Source organism: Tiliqua scincoides, unplaced genomic scaffold (genome assembly GCF_035046505.1).
Source record: "Tiliqua scincoides isolate rTilSci1 unplaced genomic scaffold, rTilSci1.hap2 HAP2_SCAFFOLD_75, whole genome shotgun sequence".
Classification (NCBI taxonomy): Eukaryota; Metazoa; Chordata; class Lepidosauria; order Squamata; family Scincidae; genus Tiliqua; species Tiliqua scincoides.
This window is the reverse complement of record NW_027101656.1, coordinates 33081-48037: the sequence shown is the minus strand read 5'-3', so window position 1 is coordinate 48037 and position 14957 is coordinate 33081.

Genomic DNA, 14957 nt, shown 5'->3' with positions numbered 1-14957 from the left:
AGAAACACATATTAGAAAAAAATGATGCTAGATTTCTTAAAAATAGAAAAATGGGAACTTTATTTTTTGCCTCAGACTCACACCAAAAGAAAAGGGGGGTAGCTACATACGTTAACCCCAAATTAGAACCAGAATTGAAATGGCAATCGGAAGATGGGAGAATTTTGATTGTAGAGATCCAAGTTGAAACAAGGAAAGCATTAATTGTCAATATTTATGCACCAAACACCCATCAAGATAAGTTTTATAGAAGACTACATGAGAAACTAACTACGGGAGAAGATAGGAATCTTTTTTCTATTTGGAGATTTTAATGCGGTCTTTCAAACTAAATGGGACAGAAAATTTAATAAAAGACCTTTAAAAAGAGGAGGAACCCTACCCAGATCTTTTTTGGAAATGGCAGAAGAATTACAGATGATTGATACATGGAGAACACAATATCCAGAGAAAAAACAGTTTACATATTATTCAAATTCACATAATTCCTGGTCTAGAATTGATATGTGTTGGGCTTCAATATCCGGCTTAGGTGGAACGTTTCAGTTGGAAATTTAACCTAACGTATATGCAGATCATAATCCAATTTCATTAATAATAAATAAAAAATTAAGGAGAAATACTTGGAAGTTAAATACAATTCAGTTGAATAATCAGGAATTTTTGAATCAAACAAAAACAGAAATGGAATTTTTTTTAAGACCAATTTTCATTCAGAAACTAAAACACAAATGGTCTGGGATGCAAGTAAAGCATTCTTTCGAGGATTAGCAATTAGAAATGCAGCGAAACAAAGAATTGGACAAGAGAAGAAAATGAAAGATTTTGTACAAAGATTAAAGACAGGTGAAAAGGAATTACAGAAAGAATCTACAAATCAAAGAATCCAACAAAGAATTAAGAAGATACAACATGAAATTAAAATATTCCAAACTCAGGAAATGGAGAAGAAATTGAAAATGGCAAAACAGAATTTTTTTGAAAATGCAAATAAACCAGGAAGATGGTTAGCCCACAAGCTTAAAAAAGAAAGACAAAAAAATCATATTAAGACATTGAAAGATTTGACAGGGAAAGAAGAAACAGAATTAGAAAAGAAAAAATTAATTATTGAACAATTTTATCAGTTATTATATGGGAGAAAAAATATAGAACACCAGAAACAAAAAGTATATTTCAAGAAAAATAACAGTATGAAAATCTTAGATGATCAAAAGAATTTATTGGAAAATGCAATTGCTATAAGTGAAATTATAGAAGCGATTAAAATACAAAAACTTCAAAAAATGCCAGGACCTGATGGATTACCAGCTGAGTATTATAAGAAATTTGAAGAAGTATTGTTGTTACCATTTTAAAAAGTCATTGATGATATATGGGAGACTGGAGAAATGCCAAATTCATGGAAGGAAGGAAGGAAGGAGCAATTACTTTGATACATAAACCAGACACGGATGAAAAAGAAATTAAAAATTATAGACCCATCTCGCTGTTAAACACGGATTATAAAATTTTTGCTTCAATTTTAGCTACAAGACTAAAAAAAGTATTGAATCAGATAATTAAAGAAGATCAAACTGGGTTTTTTTTTTTTTACCAAAAAGACAATTAAAAAACAATGTGATAATGATAATAAATAGATTGGAATTTTTTGAAGCCCATCCAGATAAGAAATTAGCTCTAGTGTTTCTAGATGCTGAAAAGGCTTTTGACAATTTACATTGGGACTTTATGATTAATTGTCTGCAAGAATTAGATTTTGGTCCAAAATTTATCAAGTTGATACAAGGAATATATTCAGACCAGAAAGCAAGGATAAGAGTAAATGGAGAATTGACAAGAGAGATTAATATTCAACAAGGAGTACGACAAGGTTGTCCACTTTCACCATTGTTGTTTATCTTGACATTAGAAATATTGAATAATGTAATAAGAGAAGATGATAGGGTGAAACTGCTCAAAATTAAAAGTGAAGAATATAAATTACAAGCGTTTGCGGATGATCTGGTATTTATGATCTGGTATAAATCTGGTATAAATCTGGTATGATCTGGTATAAATCTGGTATTTATGATCTGGTATTTATTTATGGAGTTGAGTGGATTTTGGAAGATCCACTCAACTCCATGGAATTTTTGATAGAAGACTTAAAACAATATGGAGAAGTAGCAGGTTTAAAAATAAATTACCAGAAGACCAAAATGATACTTAAAAACATAAAAAATAATGATATAGAACGATTAAAGGCATTTGGACTACAAATAACAAACAGAGTAAAATATCTAGGAATTATAATTACAAAAAAGACAAGTACATTAATGGAAGATAATTATATCAAGTTAATGAAAGAAATAAAAAAAATTTGGAGAAATATAATAAACTGCAACTATCTCTAATGGGAAGAATAGCTTTATTGAAAATGAAAATATTACCAAAATTAATGTTTTTATTTCAGACTATTCCGATTATTTTGAAGAGATCTTTTTTTGAAGAAATGTACAAAATTACTACAAAATTTGTTTGGCAAGGTAAAAAAATGAGAATAAGACTGAAATTATTGCAAGAAAAATCTGGATGCGCCGATGCGGCTCACTCCCACGGAGGCACAAACGTGCCTTATGGCACGTTTGCGACACTCCAGGGGCTCCTATGCCGGCATAAGTGCTGGTTAGGATTGCGCCATAGTCATGTAGAACCACATGAAAATTATGAACTGTTTGCCATACACCTCTTGCACAGTGAAAACATACAGACCAATCCAGAGCAAGCCAGAAACACATGGAGACATAAGTTGTTCAGAGGCAATTTGGGGGGGGGGGGTTTAAAATAATGCCCAGGGAAATGCAGAAAACACAGAAAGGAGACTATAAAAGACCTTGCTCTAACTCGACCCGCAGTCAGCAGTCATGGGCCAGCACAGGTTCCAGCAGTCTCTGACGGGCCAGAGGTTCATTGGAGACTGGGGGCTCCCTGTGGGCCAGATTGGGGGAACCCGACGGTTGCAAATGGGTCAGGATTTGCCCACCCCTGCTCTATATCACTGCCTAATAGGCTGGCTGATGATGAACTGATCTGGGTGCTAACAAAATACTTTTAGGAACTCTGTAAGCAATCCCTAAGCAACCCCTTTGTAGAATAAAAAAACAACCTCTTTAGAATAAGAAACACCCCCCCCCCCAATAAACAGTTGCTGCTGCTGCTACAGGAGCAAAGGTATTATCCCGATGGACCAATAACACTTTGCCCTGTCTGCCTGCCTGCCCAAATACTAGAAAGTTTGTGTGCCTAAGCTGGAAACAGGAGAGAACGTGACCAAGACAACTGCTTGCTTCAGCTGGTCCGAAAAGAATGAGGGGGCAAGGTATGGGGTGCTGTTTTTCTACCCTCCGAAAACAACCTTCCCCCCCACTTGTCCCCACCTCCTGCACCCCTCCTTCTGTTGCAAAACCCACTTTTCCCTATGGGGAAAAACAGCTGCTCTTGCCCCCCTCGCCCCTCCTTCTCCTGGAGATGTGTCCTTTGGCCAATGGATGCAGCAGACAGACACGCATCCTTTGGGCAATGGATGCAGTGGAGAACCAGCAGGGACACCTGACTGTCTGTGTAAAATTGTTGCATTTTGCAGAAACCGCAACAGGTGCAGCATCAGGAGACCCAGTCAATTTTTTGGAGTGCAAACTAAAAAGTTAACCCTTTCGCTTCACCTTGCCAGCCCATCTCTGAACATAGCGTACCCTGCTAGCTGCTGAAACTTGCGCATGCAAAACAACTGCTTCCTGGATGAATGCAAGAGGTCTTTCTTGCAAGAGGGAGGTGGCGCAACCCATGTCAGTTGGCACATGACTCGAGTCGTAGGAGTGAAATGAGAGTCATGAGTCGGGGGGCCTGACTCAAGTATTTTTCAGAGTCTTCCACGCACATGATTTGCAAGTCAATGAGACAGCAAAAAACACACATTTTCATGACTTGAATCGAGTCACGAGATTCAAGTTCCCACTGCTATTCCTAGATGTTCCAAAGGACAACACACTCAGTGCCCTGTCTCTCCCTTTGTGTGAATATGGTGTGTATATGTTGACTTTTGGATTACTTTGATTTTATTTCCTCTTTGCTGCTTTTGTAAAATTAATCCCTCCAATTAAAGATTCTCTGTATTCACCTTTTCCTTTGCCTTCCTCATCTTTCCCCATTTAATCAGTGCTCTGTGCTATTGGGTACTGCACCAGATCCCAGCACTGGAACTAGATTCCCTTCATGTGTGCACACTAATACGAGTACATATTCAGAAAAAACTCACACAGGAATGTTTGACCCCTAAATGTATTAGGTTTTTTACTCTGTACCATTTTTGACTCATAGAGCTACATCACCCCAAAATCTGCTCCTCCCTGTCTTTTATATAGAGCTTCTGTCCTGGAATAACCATTCCTCACAGGCTCCTGCTGTTCCTCCAGCTTTCCATGATGCTGGTTACATCTCTGTTCTCAGCCCACTCCAACTCCCCCACCTGCACTCTGATCTGCTGTAATTTGCATATAAACACTTGTACAAGGTGTCTCTTTCCAAATGTCATTGGTCTCTGCCTTCTGCCTTTTCCTCTGTGACCTTTTCATTTCTTTGACCAGCTGCCACATCCTACTCTATGCTCACTTTGAAATTCTCCCTCATAAAGATATACCCACGTCCCTCAGGGTTGATTTGTCCTAACCAGGTGCTGACATTGGTGCTGACATACGGCATGTCACTCCCTCTTCCCCAGCACTTTCTACCAGCCTACTTGTACAATATGTAAGATCTGCAATGTTCCCAGCTGTAAGCCCAGGCACTATGTGTCCTACAAGCCAACCTCTCTATGTTCCTAGTGAGCAAATCACTCAGAGAGCTCCAGGAGAGCTCCAGTCCCCATGGAATATTCTTGAAATGATATGGATTGTCCGGTGGGGGGGGGGGGCTTCCAAGGGGTTCTTCTTTTTCAAAATTTCACACTCCTTTCCCAAAATCCTGATTCTCCATGAAAGCAGGAGAAACTATCAGTCTCAAAGCACGATGCCTCTATCAAGTTCTTGATGGTCTCACCCATGGACCTCTGCTCCCCCAGCATCTCCAGATCAGCAGCCTTGCCTTGAAAGGAATGAACTGACTCCCTAAGAGCCAAGAGTTCATTATATCAAGGAAACATTTACAACATATATTCAAAAAGCAGATATTCATACATGTGGCACTATATGCAATGCTTTCCACTTTCATATCTAGATGTTTGTTTGATTGATCAGATCAAGTAAGGGTTTTTTAAGACACAAGTCCAGCCTGCATAGCTCTCAAATGCCAACTCAGCCACGGACTACTTGGTGAGCAAGCCGGCTCAGAGAACTGATTCAAGTTCTATGGGTGAGATGACCCACAAAGCAAGATATTTTTCTCACAGTCTGACTTATATTTTTATGGTCCATTTGAGATACGACTCAAACCTCAATTTTTATCTAAGAATCAATTAATTATAATTATCAATTCTTATCTAAGAATTAATTGAGATTAATCTTATCTAAGAATTATTTCAGCAAGATCGATTTATTACAATTAATTAAATGAGTTCTTATTCTAATTTCCTTTGGTTTTGAAACATTTTCATATTCCAGAGACAACATAATTGGATTTTAGAATTATGTTTTGTGTCTTAAAAATGAAATTATTGAAATTTAGAAGTAAAATTGAAAATAAAAAAATTTCCTAAGATTAATAAACAAAACTTTTAAAACAAAAAGTAACCAGTTACAAAGGCAAAAAACCAGCAGGAGAGTGGCTGCTATCAGGTGTACTGTACAGAATGTCACACGTATGACTGGCTGCCTACTGGGCATCAGTTGTGGGTGTTGCTTGGAATAAAGAGTTCCTGGCTCCAAGGGAAGATGTTCATTCCACTGAAGCTTGATTCGCTCACCTGGAAAGCTGCGGAAGGAGAGAGGTATGTAAAGGAGAATATCACAGAGGTGCCTGCCAGCTCCCTTGCTGTCACAGAGAAGAAGGGGGGAAGGGAACATCATTTGGAGGAAGAGAAAGGACTCCCTCCTTGGAGGATGAACTGAAATCCTCTTGTGCTAAGGTTACACTGCAGGGATTCGCGTTTTGATAACTAGAAGCATGGATAAGTGGACTTCTAACTGGCAAATGGAAGCACTATTGGCCACTAATCTGATCCTAGCACATGAAATAGTTTTCCATTAGAACAGACTTGTACTGGAAGCTCAAGTAGAATGTCTACCACCTGGGAGTAAAAGTCTTACCTGGGAGGATGCCTGGGTCATCCCTTGGGAAAGGTTTAACATTGAAGCAGTAGGCAGTGATCGTTCCTCCCAGTATGAGGTACCCAAACAGTTAGAAAAAAAACATTGCCTTACCTGTAGGGTGCTTGCAAGAGCACTATTACTTCATCATCAAATGCTATCAGGGAAGGGAATCTCCTAGGAGAGGCAGACTGACCTTGGAGTAGTGCCTCATGGTTAGCATTCACTCACTCTTCCTGCTTCCCACTTTTCCTCTTTTAGACTACAGCTAAATGGGGAAAAATCTTCATGGATTGTATCCACTGCCATCATCTCAGGGTTTAGAGACTACAGGAAGAGGAGGGCCATCTGGGAGAAAAACCTCAGCCAGGAGAGCACAGAAGGACACCAGAGGCCTTAGAATGAGGGTCAGGGAGGCAGCACACAGCTTCTCTGGTCTTCAGAATGCCTCCAGGGGAGGCAGTCTGCGAAGGCAGCCTTTGGGGCAACATGGCTGGGGTGCAGTGCTGCCTCACTAGCTGTGCCACGCAGGATCACTTGACCATTTGGACCCCCATTAAGTATGCTACTGAAAGCAGATAGAGCTGAGATGCTGCTAAAATCCCACTTAGGGCAGCGGTTCCCGAACTTTGGCATCCCATGATGCCTCTGAACTTGGCAAATACAGTGCACATTTCTCAGAACTGACTTGCAATGATGTCATTGACAGTCACTTCTAGGTTGGGAGACCATTATAAAGGCCTTTGAGAAGGCTCCAATCAACCTTCTGAAGTGCAGGGAGGTCACACACATCCTCCCCCTGTGTCAGAATGCCAGCCGAAGCCTCTGAAAGGCACTTCTGGTTTACAGAGAAACCAGAAGTTCAGAAGGCTCCATTCAGCCTTCTGAAGCATGGGGAGGCTGTGCATGTCCTCCTTGAACTTCAGAAGGACTGCCAGAGCCTCTTTCTGCAGTGATCTTGGAGCCCAAGAAGATAAACTCTTTCAGGGCTTCCATTTCTTCCATTTCTGTTTGTCATGAGGTGATGGGACCGAATGCCATGATCTTAGTTTTTTTAATGTTAAGTTTCAAGCCACATTTTGCACTTTCCTCTTTCACCCTCATCCAGAGGTTCTTTAGATCCTCCTCACTTTCTGCCATTAGAGTGGCATCATCTGTATATCTGAGATTATTTATCTTTCTCCTGGTGATCTTAACTCCAGCTTGTGCTTCAGCCCAGTCTTTTGCATGATGTACTCTGCATATAAATAAGCAGGATGACAATATACAGTCTTGTCTTACGCCTTTCCCTGTTTTAAACCAATCAGTTGTTCCATATCCAGTTTTAACTGTTGCCTCTTGACCCTGGGGGCTCTTCCCCTGTTGACTCTGTTGACTCTTCCCCTGGGGGCTGGGGATAAGAATAGGCCCTCAGTTTGGCTGTACTTGTCGTAAGAGGCGACTAAACAGCCAGCGGGTAGATGGGACTCATCAGCCTGGGAAGGCAGCTCATCTGAGAGAAGGAAAACTCTGATCCCAAACCTCCACTGCCTTGTGGTTACATCCAGTTATGGAAAAGGCTTCAGGAGTCAACCTCGAGGCAAAATCCGGAGCCGGAGTCCTTGAGGCAGTTCATGGCTGAACACAGTCCTGTTCTGGCAACTCCTGTGATGCCGCTGGAACCAACTGTATTGGCCTCTGCCTTTCCATTGGACCATTTCAGCGACGTGGAGAGGGGGGATTTGCTGCATGGGTAACAGCCTGTCCTCCACACCTACTTTACCCAGGCTTTGCGCACTGGAGAGGACACTCTGTTCCAGAACCACCATTCAGAGCGTGACACCATAGTCTTCCGAGACTGAAGGATGCCAACTCTTGACCCTCATAAGGATTTCTCAGGAGACAGATAAGGTGGTTTGCTGCTCCCATCTCTCTAAGAACTTGCCACAATTTGTTGTGATCCACACAATGAAAAGCTTTAGTGTAGTCAATGAAGCAGAAGTAGATGTTTTTCTGGAACTCCCTTGCTTTCTCCATAATCCAGCAAATGTTGGCAATTTGATCTCTAGTTCCCCTGCCTCTTCAAAAACCAGCTTGTACTTCTGGTAGTTCTTGGTCCACATACTGCTGAAGTCTAGCTTGCAGGATTTTGAGCATAACATTGCTAGCATGTGAAATGAGCGCAATTGTGTAGTGGTTTAAACATTCTTTGGTGTTTCCTTTCTTTGGGATTGGAACGTAAACCAACCTTTTCCAGTCCTGAGGCCACTGCTGAGTTTTCCAAATTTGCTGGCAATTGAATGCAGCACTTTAACAGCATCATCTTTTAAACAGCTCAACTGTCACCTCCGCTAGCTTTGTTGTTAGTGATGCTTCCTAGGGCCCAAACACTCCAGGATGTCTGGCTCAAATTCAGTGATCATACCATTGTGGTTATCAGGGACATTAAGATTTTTCTTGTAGAGTTCCTCTGTGTATTCTTGCCATCAATTCTTAATCTCACCTTCTTCCCTTGGGTCCCTACCATTCTTGTCCTTTATCAAGACCATCTTTGCATGGAATGCTCCTGTGATGTCTCCAATTTTCTTGAAAGATCTCTAGTCTTTCCCCTTCTATTCTATTGTTTTCCTCTATTTCTCTGCACTGCTCATTTAATAAGGCCATCTTATCTTTCTTTGCTATTCTCTGGAAATCTGCATTCGTTTGGGTATATCTTTCCCTTCTTGTTTTGCCTTTTGCTTTCCTTCTTTCCTCAGCCATTTGTAAGGTTTCTTCAGACAGCTTCTTGCATTTCTTTTCCTTAGGGTTGGTTCTAGTTGCCATCTCCTGAACAATGTTGCAAGCCTCTGTCCATAGTTTGTCAGGCACTCTGTCTACCAAATCTAAACTTTTAAATCTATTTGTCACCTCCACTGTGTATTCATATGGAATTTGATTTAGGTCATACCTGATTGGCCTAGTGTTTTCTCCTACTTTCTTCAGTTTAAGCCTGAATTTTGCAATAAGAAGCTCATGATCTGATCCACAGTCAGCTTCAGGTCTTGTTTTTACTGACTGTGTAGAGCAGGGGTAGGCAACCTTAAACACTCAAAGAGCCATTTGGACCAGTTTTCCGGAGAAAAGAAAACCTCGGGAGCCACAAAACCCTTTTGACATCTAAAATGAAGATAACACTTCATATATATTTTTTTAAACCATTTTTTATTGGAGAAATAAAATATTTTTCATGTGCTTCCCCCCTAAAGATGAACTTACTTCTGAGTAGACATGCATAGGATTGGGCTGTCAATCACTACATCCCCTTCCCCCTACCTACTTTTTCTACACATGGGGAAAAATACTGTACAGGTGCACTTGTGTGGACAGGAGTGCAGCCTGAGAGTGACTCCCCTGCCTGTCTCCTCAGAAGTCAGTCCAAGTAGAGTCAACGGGGCTTCCTCTCAGGAAAGTGTGGACAGGAGTGCAGCCTCGGAGCACCAGCCTATGCGAGTCTCCTCAGAAGTCAGTCCCAGTAGAGTCAACGGGGCTTCCTCCCAGGAAAGTGTGGACAGGAGTGCAGCCTCGGAGCACCAGCCTATGCGAGTCTCCTCAGAAGTCAGTCCCAGTAGAGTCAACGGGGCTTCCTCCCAGGAAAGTGTGGACAGGAGTGCAGCCTGAGAGCAGCTCCTCTGCCTGTCTCCTCAGAAGTCAGTCCCAGTAGAGTCAATCGGGCTTCCTCCCAGGGAAGTGTGGACAGGAGTGCAGCCTCGGAGCACCAGCCTATGCGAGTCTCCTCAGAAGTCAGTCCCAGTAGAGTCAATGGGGCTTCCTCCCAGGAAAGCGTGAACAGGATTGTAGCCTGAGAGCAGCTTCTCTGCCTGTCTCCTCAGAAGTCAGTCCCAGTAGAGTCAATCGGGCTTCCTCCCAGGGAAGTGTGGACAGGAGTGCATTCTCAGAGCACCAGCCTCTGCGAGTCTCCTCAGAAGTCAGTCCCAGTAGAGTCAATGGGGCTTCCTCCCAGGAAAGCGTGAACAGGAGTGTAGCCTGAGAGCAGCTCCTCTGCGAGTCTCCTCAGAAGTCAGTCCCAGTAGAGTCAATCGGGCTTCCTCCCAGGGAAGTGTGGACAGGAGTGCATCCTCGGAGCACCAGCCTCTGCGAGTCTCCTCAGAAGTCAGTCCCAGTAGAGTCAATGGGGCTTCCTCCCAGGAAAGTGTGGACAGGAGTGCAGCCTGAGAGTGGCTCCTCTGCCTGTCTCCTCAGAAGTCAGTCCCAGTAGAGTCAACGGGGCTTCCTCCCAGGAAAGTGTGGACAGGAGTGCAGCTTGAGAGCGGCTCCTCTGCCTGTCTCCTCAGAAGTCAGTCCCAGTAGAGGCAGCTGGAGGATGGGGGGGCGCAGCACTCAGCCTGGAGGGAGGTGGGCGAGTGGCCCCTCCCTTCGGAGCCATTCCCGGTGGGGGGGGAAACGGAAAGGGGCTTTCTCCCTCCCCCCCACTGCTCCGTTTCCCCCCTCCTGGAATGGCTAGTCCACCACTCACATGCCACATCCCGACCTCCTTGCAGGGGGCCAGGCAGAGGGCAGTCCTGCCGCAGAGCGCCCCCCCATTACAAGAGCGGCCCCCGACGAAGGTACTGTGTCTCTGGCTCTAACAAGGCACCCCCGGGGGAGGGCCGCGCAGTGGCCATGGCCGCACAGCTCGCTCCTTCCTGCCCATTGCCTCAGCAGTGCTGCCTTCCCCGCGCGTCTCCGACCAGCCTCGCCTCTTCCAGGCTCTCCGCCTCCACAAAATGGCCGTGCTCTGGGAACAGCGAGTGCCACCACTTTCACCCGGACTCTGGAGCCGCAGCAGAGGGCTGAAACAGCCACATAAGGCTCCAGAGCCGCGGGTTGCTGACCCCAGGTGTAGAGCTTCTCCATCTTTGGCTGCAGAGAACATAATCAATCTGATTTTGGCATAGACCAGGGGTGTCCAAACATTTTGGCAAGATGGCCACATCATCTCTCTGACACTGTGTCAGGGGGCCAGGAAAAAAGAACTAATTTACATTTAAAATTTGAATAAATTTACATAAATGAATGTATTAGAGATGTAACTTATATGAATGAATGAAGGTCTTGCAGTAGCTCAAGGCCTATAAAAGGTCTTGCACAAAGCAAGGTCTGCCTTTCCTTCGCTGCCACTGTTGTATCACAGATGTGAAACAGCAAGTAGTGGAGGGAGCCCTCATCCCACAGATCAGGTGAGAGGTTGAACAGTCATCCTTATGCTGAGCGCAGTTGCATCGGGCCAGCACTGGCTCCAGCAAGTCTCTGAAGGGCCAGAGACTCATTGGAGACTAGGGACTCCCCTCAGGCCAGATTGGGAGCCCCTGAGGGCCGCAAGTGGCCCCCGGGCCAGGGTTTGGGCTCCTCCTGGTGTAGACCATCTGGTGATGTCCATGAGTAGATGATGTCCATGGGGCTTCCTCTCAGGAAAGCATGGGTAGGATTACAGCCTGTGAGCCCAATCCTATGTATGTCTACACTGAAGTAAGGTCCCATAGTGGTCAATGGGGCTTCCTCTCAGGAAAGTGTGGGTAGGATTGCAGCCTGTGAGCCCAATCCTATGTATGTCTACACTGAAGTAAGGTCCCATAGTGGTCAATGGGGCTTCCTCTCAGGAAAGTGTGGGTAGGACTGCAGCCTGTGAGCCCAATCCTATGTATGTCTACTCTGAAGTAAGTCCCACAGTGGTCAATGGGGCTTACTCTGTAGCCTGCCTGCAATAACATCCCCCAAAAAGAATCAGTGAGATTTCCAGCCCTCTCCAGTGCCCAGTTTAAAGTTCTTCTCTTTCAAGCATATCAATACAAAGACCCACCTGGCTTTGCAAGTGCAAAATAGAAAACATTCCCCTTACCAGTTGAAGCCTCTTTTTTTGTCCGTTTTAGTGTGTGTGTGTGGGGGGGGCCTTCTGGAGCATTTGTTGTGCTCCAGCTCCATCAGATCAGGACCATTCTGGTGTCCTCACATTCCCCTTTGCCTGACCTGACTACCAGCCAAGGCATGTCTGCCTACGCAGACCGTGAGTAAACACGACCGTGAGACTGCTTCGCTTTCCATAGGGCTCAATAGACTGCAGTTGGGAGGGAGGGACATCCTTCTCAGGTGGTTTTGGGGGCTGCATTCATTGGATCAGGACCATTCTGACATCCTTGGAGTCTTCTCAGCCTGCCCTGAGTCCTCTCAGGCCTTGGCTGGACTAAGGCAAGTTTGCCTACTTGTGAGTAAATGTGGTCACATGGCTTCATTTTGGGCTCAATAGATGCAGCTGGGAGAGAGGCAGGGACCGCCTTCTCAGGTGTTTTTTGGGTTGCATTCATTGGATTGGGACCATTATGGTATTGTTGGATTCCTCTCAGCCTGCCCTTTCCGACGGACTATGGGAAGTATGCCTACTCCGAGTAAACACACGATACGGCTCACTTTCACTTTCCATAGGAATCCATGCATTTTTCTTTCCGGTTTTTTGACCATAACTTTTCAATGGAAGGAGCTATTTCAATTCTGTTTTCTGCATTGCACTCCACTGGCTGTTCTGCATACAACGGTGTATGGCATGATGGGGTAGCTCTGAAAGCTGCGATGTTAGCGTATCACCCCCCCCAGGGTGCGCCACCCCTCCTGGCGTGTCACCAGGTGCGGCCCGCACCCCCCACACGCCCCTTGTGACGCCACTGCAGTAGCTTCCTACTGAGCCTACTGAGGTGTGTGTTAGGGCAAAAAGCTCCTGCTTCTCACTGAAGAAGTTCAATCAAAGTCCAGGTTTGCCCTGGATAAGCTGAGGGAACAACAAGGTATGCAAAGGAGACCTTCAGTGGATATAACAGAGGTGTTTGACAGCTCTCCCTTGCTGTATGGAGAATGAGTGGGAAAGTGGACATCATTCATAGGAAAAGGGAAACAATGCTTCAGAAAGAACTCACTTCTTGGAGGAAGATCTCAAATCTTCTTATGCTGAGGATACTCTGTGGTGGAGATACATAGGTTGATTAGAGACATAGAGAAATGGGCTTGTGATAGGCAAGTAGACTGCATGCTGATGTGCTTTCTTTCTGCCAAGGTTGTGGACATATAAGGAGTCCAGGACTGGCAGACGGTCAAAGAGGCCCAAAAGATCACAGGGGAAAAGACATGTCAATTATTTGGTACTGGGAACATGCTATTAGTTTCCCGATCAAAATACTGAGGGTGATTTTGAGTTGCAAGCAGAAATCAGGGAGGTTGATTTCTGTTATACTAATAATGGATGATTTCAATTGTTTTCACAAAAACTGAATAAATTCATATTAAAGTTGTGACAAAGAGACCAAATTCCTAGATATCCCAAATGACTGTGTCCTTCAGTAGTTGACTGGGAACCAACTCAAGGAGTGGCAGCCCTGAATTTAATCTTATGTGGCTCCAAACCCCTAGTGTAGAACATCACTGCTGATGGAACCTCAGGGCCTATGGCGCTCTCTAGCTCAACATATATGTAAAGGGAAAGTTTCCAGGGAAGTACAAAAGAGACACGTTTGACATCAACAGAGGGCACTTCTAAACAATGAAGGGACTAAGAAATTGAAGCTGAAAAGTAAAGCCAAGGGTGCTGTGGCATAGATTGAAGAGGGCAAAAAGTGTCTCCAGGCGCCTGGATGTTGGTGTAAAGCGGCCCCTCCCCCTCGCCTCCAGAAGCATTTGGCGCAGCGGGAGCAATGCTGAGAAGACGCCTCTGCAGCCCTGAATGGCTCTGAAGGCAAAGGGGAGGGGCTGCTTTACACCGGCATCCAGGTGCTTGAAAACACTTTGTACCCTTCTAGCTACACCAGTGCAAGGGAGCCAAACCTCTCCAGAATGGATGGAGGTCATTTAAAACCACGGCAACAATAGCTCAACTAGAAGATATACCATCAAGGAGTAAGGTTCGACCAGAGTTCTTCAGGAACTTAGCCTGTGGCCCAGCGAAGCGGTGTCCTGGTGGCCATTTTGTGTGTATGATTCATGCAATCCTGGCATCCATATAGGCCGGCACATGAAACACTGCTTGTGCTAGTTGGCAGCAATATTTGTATTGGCATTTAGAGGGGCAGGACATAGGCACCAATTAAAAAGAATAATTAAAGCGTTGGTCTGTACCACTCCCTCTGTATCGATAAAGGGACCAACAGACAGTCTCCGCCTTTTGAAAGTTAGGACAATGGTGCAGGGGAGGAGAGATCAACTTCACTGTGGCTCTGTAATACTCAGCATCTGTGCCTTTTGGCTTCCATCTCTGCTGAGTTTGGAGCTCCACTCCTGGAGCCTTAGAGGCAGCCCTTACACTCAGGACTGAGTACTAGTGCACTGCAGGGAGGCTCAGTTCAGTGATTGAAAATAAAATGATCTCTGCTACTTTTGCTAAGAACGTAGAAAGAGCACTGTCGGAGCAGAACACAAGTCCACCTACTGCAGTATCCTGCTTTCCACAGTGACCAACCAGATGCCTTCAGAAAGCCCACAGGCTACCACTCTTGCCCCTCTCCCAGCAACCGATATTTGGTGATATACAGACTTGAAGCTTGCAGCTGCCGTAGAAATGGAATGGCTCTTACAGCCCAGTCTTATGGCACTGGACTGCCAGGTGGAGAGCATGACAACAGCAGATGTGACCACCGCTGTCATAAAACGGCTATCAATCACACGCACAGCGCTCTGTTGGCA